The sequence below is a fragment of the Manis javanica genome, chromosome 17, assembly GCF_040802235.1.
Source record: "Manis javanica isolate MJ-LG chromosome 17, MJ_LKY, whole genome shotgun sequence".
In the NCBI taxonomy this organism is placed as follows: domain Eukaryota; kingdom Metazoa; phylum Chordata; class Mammalia; order Pholidota; family Manidae; genus Manis; species Manis javanica.
In genome coordinates this window covers 20,129,625-20,136,322 of record NC_133172.1, presented here as the reverse complement: position 1 = coordinate 20,136,322, position 6,698 = coordinate 20,129,625, and the positions used below count along the sequence as shown (strand labels likewise).

General features: G+C 43.2%; 1 protein-coding gene across 2 annotated transcripts in view; it reads left to right on the top strand.

Annotated features, from left to right (window-relative positions):
• The first annotated feature begins 4,507 nt into the window (after positions 1–4,507).
• The window catches only part of LOC108387582 (uncharacterized), a 67,451-nt gene continuing 65,260 nt past the window's right edge, over positions 4,508–6,698 (top strand). For both annotated transcript variants that reach the window (XM_073225979.1, XM_073225981.1), the window contains exon 1: positions 4,508–4,942. The gene's annotated coding sequence lies outside the window, so the exon portion shown is untranslated. The remainder of the gene's footprint in view (positions 4,943–6,698) is intronic.

The following is a 6,698-nucleotide window of genomic DNA, read 5'->3' as shown; positions in this document are numbered from 1 at the left end:
GTTAAAGGCTCAGTCTTTTCTCGTTTCTGGAGATGGTGCTGCAGACAGGAGTTAGGGCACTCAACAGGAGTGAGCTCCTTGATTAAGGCTTAACTGTAAGCAGTGAGAGGTCAAACAATGGCGGCCACTCCCTGAAGAGGAGAGTGGGTGGGAGATGGAGCACAATCTGAGTCAGGAGGGCCACCTGGCCTCCGGATCGGATTCCTCCATCTTCCACTCATCTCTGTGGCTTTGGAGGAATTGCATACTTCTGTTCACTAGATGGTTTTGCAAATCACATTCATAGTGTATGTTTTGGGAGAATCCTGACCCAAATCAAGAGTGACTACCCTCTCCTGGCCAGATGCTCAGGTAATTCTTTCCTTTTAAAAGATAGTGAAAAAAGAATATGTGAGCAAACTACCATTTTACCTTCTATTCAAGATATTTCTGCTCAAGATCCTAAATATTTCTGGCCAACTAAGCCGAAAAGGAATCTTAGAGTTGTTGGTATAGGCTGAGGTTCCAGGACCTACACCCTAGACCATGGTACAGAATCTGGACAGGAAATGGCTGTCTAGTCACAAGGCCCTGCTGCCCTCGATCCTGAAATGATCAGGGCTGCCTCTGCCCCCTCCTCTCCTGGGTTACCCACTTCTGAATTATATTCTGGCTTGGTCACAGGCCTTCCTCAAGACAGGGAAAGCCAGGATCTATATTTTTGGCTTCTATAAGGAGAAAGCAAACTGCACCCATGAAGGCTCAAAATGAGGAACACTTTAACTATAGAAAGTGTCAGCACAGGTGCAAATGTCTGCTTAAAATAATGCTCAGAAATTGTCATCACGCCTCGTCTTCCTATTGAAGTGGGATTTTTTTAAATTCCAAAAGTGCCCATCTCTCTGCCCACTTTTGTGGAGTTGATAGAAAGGCGTTCTATGACAGTCAAGCTCTGCTGAGGCCCAGGGTACCTCAAGAACAAGGCTGTTCTGGGTACCGGGTAGGCTTCTGGTACATGGAAAAGACATGGATTCTGTCTAAGGAGTTTACAGTTAAGGAGAGTGAAAGATGTGTGTGCTAACACAAAGATCCATGCCTACTGCTTCATCATTAAGATTTAGAAATCATTTAGAGGGATCTTACCCAGTAAGAACAGATAAAACTTCAGTTTAGCTTAACTTATGTAATATATGTGAAGTAACATCAAAACTTAATGTGTCTACTAAGGCAGTGCCAAACCTCAGCTCTCCATTCCAGAGCTCTTGTCACTATTATTTTGGTTTGTTACTAACAACAGGGCTAAAAGAATTTAGCCTCCAATCCAACATTGAGGAATGCACAGGTTATGACAAGGTCAACAGAAATAAAGTGAGTAAAATCCATATTAATTACATTGTTATTTGGCAAAAGGTTGAAAATAACTTAAGTAGAGTTCTTGTCTTCATTTTTCCCACTTTGTAGAAGTGAACTGCTTTGTTGGCTGCCACATGTATCTGAAATGGATCGATAATCTACCATCTACCAAGGAAAACAAACGAATGTCACACAGACTCCTGAGCGTTCCGAAGATGCATACCCTGTCTCACAGCAACTCCAAAGTCAGGCAGTTCTACTTCACCACAGTCCCTACGGACTGTTCTCAAAACAGCTCTCTCAAGGGCCCGGGTGTCAGAAAGTCACAGAATTTTAAAGCTGCAAGGAACTTACAACTGTGAAATTAAAAAAAAAAACATTTACTGAGGGCTAATTTGGGAAATACCATATTCTAAACATTTAACCTAAATGTTCTTTAATTCTCACAACTATCCTAAGAAATTGATCTTATTCACATGCAGCAGATGAGGAAACCAAAGCAAGTAATGTCTGGGCTCAAAGCCCGGCTCCCACTCATCACTGGGGACTTGGGCAGACACCTCAAGCATGTTACCGGTGCGGTGCAGGTAATACTGCTTACTCCATAGGGCTGTTGTGACAAGTAAGCAAGTCAGTATATGTAAAGCACTTAGAACAACGCCAGGAACAGAGTGAGCACTAGGTAAGTATTTGGCTACCACTTGTTTAAAGTCACAATAAATGGCAGAGCTTGGATTAGGTCCTGGTAATGTGACTCCACAGGGTGTGCTCTCAACCACTATGCAATACCTCCTTTGCAGAGATTTCCGAGTTCACGTGAGATGGAGATCCTGGTTTCTGCCATGACATCAGAGCCAGACCACAACCTTTCACATGCCCTAGGGCAAGGCCTGGTACTTCAGCTTCTATTCACTGTTAAATTCAAGGTTGGCTAAACCTGATCCCCCTGCACAGCTTGAACAAGGCCTTTTTATCTAAAGATGATAATTTTAGGCTAGACTATAACATCATGAAAAATTAATTTACTGGTAAATGCCCTGTACAGTTTACTCATTCTTACTTGTAGGGTTTATTAAGGAACCATCAATGCCACAGTCCATGGCCTTTTTTCTCAAATCTCTACCCCTTTAACAAAAGGGTTAACCCTGCATTCAGGAAATAGGTCCAGCTGATGTGTTTACTGCATTTCCTAGATTAGCAGGATTCTACTGCACAATACCAAGAAGATCAAAAAATTCTTTTGTTTAGAAATTAACATTGTAATTCACTACCAAAGATCCTTGCTAACAATTAACTTTAATAATGATAGAACTGTTTAACTAGAAAACTCCATCCCAAAACCACATGAGATGTCTTCCTAACCCTGCTGTTTCTAGCTTCCTTTACCACTCCTGGGAAAGGATCAAGGTTCGTCTGGTTCCCTAATTGATGCAGGCTCTGATGAATAGCTGAGGGACAGCTTCTCCTGCAGACAACTAGAAGTGGAGTACCAGGAATTTTTTAGACCATGGGTTACTAATGGCTCATGGTATTAACAAAACCTCACTTCAACTCAGCCCTTTCAGCTTTCTGATCTCACCATTTTATTCATATTTTAACAGAACCTAGACACAAGTATTAAGGACAAAGTAAGTTTATAGAAGTATACTTAACTCATATTCATTTCACATAGGGAATTGTAGCAGAGAAGGTACAATGATTAAAATCCTGGCCCTTTTATATTTAACGAGGACAGGGTATATACCAAAACAAAAGCATCAAAGACAACTTGAGTGACTAGAAAGATATAACCTTGAATGGAAAAATTATGTTACTGCAAAACTTTGATCTTCAAAACAATTTCAATCGAAGTCTTAAAATATTTGGGTGAAGCAATTTGATGGGTTCATTTCATCCTTTTAACTGGTAAGATTCCATTTCTAGGACTCTTTCCCAAGGAATAAATTAGAAATCTGAGGACTTAAGTAAAAAGATGTCCCTCTCATCATTCTAATAGTAAAGAGTTGAAAACAACCTACCTAGCTACTAACAGGAGGACTGGTTGTGACTAAACCATTAAAAGCCTTGAGCAGTTCAGGATGTGTGAAAACAGAGTAACTTCACTAAAAACATCTGATTGGAAAACAAAACAAAATGTGGCACAAACTGTGGGGTTCTTAAAAAGGTGCCCCAAAAGAAAAACATTGAGAGAAAAATACACCAAAAAACTATCCTCTGACTAGGTATCCTCTGACTATACTTGACTTTTTGTTACAACTAGGAAAAAAATTTTTGTGAGCAATGTCCTAGTTCAATCTTTATTGTCATAGCAATGTCCAATGAAATAAGAAGATACCGAAAGACAACGATTACATTCCCAATTATACAAAAAGATGCACATAGAAAATAAAAACTTTAAGGAAACATACCAAAATACAGCCATCTTGGGTAGTAGGACTATTAGGTAATTTTTATTGTCTCATTTAAAAATGTTTTGTATGTTCTGAGCACACAAAATATGAGTACACATAATCAGGGAGGAAAAATCCTTTTTGTATTTTTTGTCTTTAGACTCAGTGCACGTGGGACCCCTAGCAAATCTCAAGCTTTTGTTTTATGCGAATCACTCACTTAGGCCAGAAACTGATACCTATGCATATCTCATTCAAATTCCTTATCTATTTATAGTCTTGTCAACTTAACCTCTTAAGTGTCATTCTGGCCGGTCCACTTCTCTCCCAGACCCATTGCCACCAACACCGTCTCTGATCTACAGCTGTGGCCCCCGCCCGGTCGTAAAAAGGATCCTTTCAAATTGTACATCTCGTATTCCCGTGGCCCTTACGATAAAGCCGCGAGTTCGTCAAGGAGCCCTGGTCTCCCATCATCCGGGCCCTTCCTCCCTCCTCCGCTTTCAAGCGCACGTCTCCCCGGGCCGCCTCTTTCTGCGAACACCGCAAGGGCTTTCTCAGCTTCTCGTCACCAAGCTTTCCCCCACATTCGGCCTCTCGGACATCTAGTTCCCCTCACTCCTCCCTCCCTTCAAGTCGCCGTTAAGAGCCCATTTAAGAGCGTCCCAGAGCCGCGGGCCTAGGTCCCTGTTACACGCGCTTTTTAGCCCCTGTCACAACCTGAGTGATCGGAGGCTTGTCAGTTTTGCGCATCCTCCCTAAAGCTGCACCCCTGGGCGGGGGCCAGAGTCCCTCACAGCCGCGCTGCCTTCCCAGCGCCTGGCCTCGGGGGCGCTTGACAGGCGGTGCGGAGGGAACCCAGGGCTCGTCCTACGCTCTCCGGTGCTGCGCCCGGGGCTGGGCGCCCCCGCGCTCCGACCCCCAGCCGCCAGGCCTCCCCGCCGCGCCCCAGTCCCGCCCCGGAGGTCCTCCCCTCGGAACGGAGCCCCCGGCCTCCGGGAGCTCGGCCGCGCCCCTCCCGCCTCGCGCAGACCCTGCGTTCCCAGCTGGAGCCCGTCGGCGGACGCCGAGGAGCCGGGGCTCTCTCTGCCCAAGCGGGGCGAGGACGGCGGAGCGGATCCAGGGCCCGGAAGCTGAGGCCGGGGCGCGGGTCTCCCTCGGCCTTGTCCCCAGCCCGGGTTGGGCCTTCCACGAGGCGTCCTCAGTTTCTTCCTGTGCAAGTAAGTTTGGCCAAGATGGAGCCCCGCATAGGTCTCCGCCGCGCGAGTTATTTTTCGAGGCTGGGGGCGGGGTGGGGGCTGTTTTCTTCTCTCTCTAGGTGCGGTCATTTAGGGACCACCTCGAGCGGCCGCGCTTGCCATTTGCCTCAGGTAGTTGAGAATCGGTGACAGCACCTTAAGGAGCTCGACCTCTTCCTTCATCTGGGAGGCTCATAAAGTTGTCATCCCTGAACCCGCGGGCCTCCAAGGGAGGAGGTAATCCCCTCAACAGCCTATTGAATACAACCATTTTCAATGTTCTTTATGGTTGGAGCTTATGTTGGGTCAGTATTTTTCTTTACACAAGAAGACAGGTAAATAACAAATATAACTTTTGGGTGGACATGTGCTATGAAGAAATAAAACAGAGAAAAGGGGTGGAGGTGCCAGGCCATGGGGTATTACTATTTTAAGTAGGAAGGTTAAGAAAGGTGCTACCAAAAAGACCACTCTGAAGGTTTGGCCAGCACCCCAGGCAGCAGAGGACAAAGTCTTGGAAGACACATTTGGTTTTAGCCTATTTAAGGAATGGCGAAGAGAACTGTGGGTCTTGAAGACAGTAGGGCTACACATGGAAAAAAATGATTTATTCTGACAAAAGACTGGTATCCAAATGACAAAAGAATGGCTACAACTCAAGAATAAGAGAAACAACCTAATTTATTAGAATGGGTGACATATTTGAAAAGACTAGTCACAAAAGATACATGAAAGACCAATAAACACGTGAAAAGATGCTCAACATCATGTCATTAAGGAAATGCAAATTAAAAACATGAGATATTACTACACCCATATAATGACTATAATTTAAAAGACTGATAATGTCAAGTGTTGCCAAACATGCAGAATTGGAACATTCCTATATTGCTGGTCTGAATATAAAATAGCATAACCACTTTAGAAAAGAGTTTGGCAGTTTTTTAAGAAACCAAAGATGTACTTAACTGTAGCCTGCAATTTCACTCCTTGGTATTTATTAAGAGGAATAAAAACGTGTCCACACAAAGGCTTGCATATGAATGTTTATAGCAACTTTACTCATAACAGCCAAAACCCAGAAACAACCCAATGCCCATCAGCACCTCAGTGGATAAACAAACTGTGGTAAATTCATAAAGTGAAATGCTACTTGGTAATAAAAAGGAATAAACTACTGATACGTGCAACTTGCAACATGGATGAATCCAAAAACATGCTTAACAAAAAAAAGTCAAGAAACAAAGATCATATTATCTGTATGAACATGCTGTTTCTACAAAACTCTCAGAATTATGAATTTATTCCAGAGTGACTGAAAGCAAATTAGTGGTTGCTAGGTATGTGGGAATGGCAGAGATTGACTGGCAAGGACCCCAAGAGAACCTTTGTGGTGAAGTCAATGCTATTTCTGTATCTTGATGTGATGTTAGCTATAAAAGAGAATTAGCCAAAATTCATTAAATTAAACACTTTAAAGGAGTACATTTTATAGACTATAAATTTTGCCTCAATAAGGTTGATTAAAAAATAGGCATTTAAAAAACTTAGTTCATAGCTGTTTGTAACCACCAAAAGTTGGAAACAACCCAAATGTTCATCAAGTGAATGGATGAACAAATTGCTATCACATAATGGACTGCAAGTTGGCAACAGAAAGGAATCAACTATTGCTACATGCAATTAACATGGATGAATCTCCAAGTAACTATGCTGAATGAAAAGAGCCAGATATAAA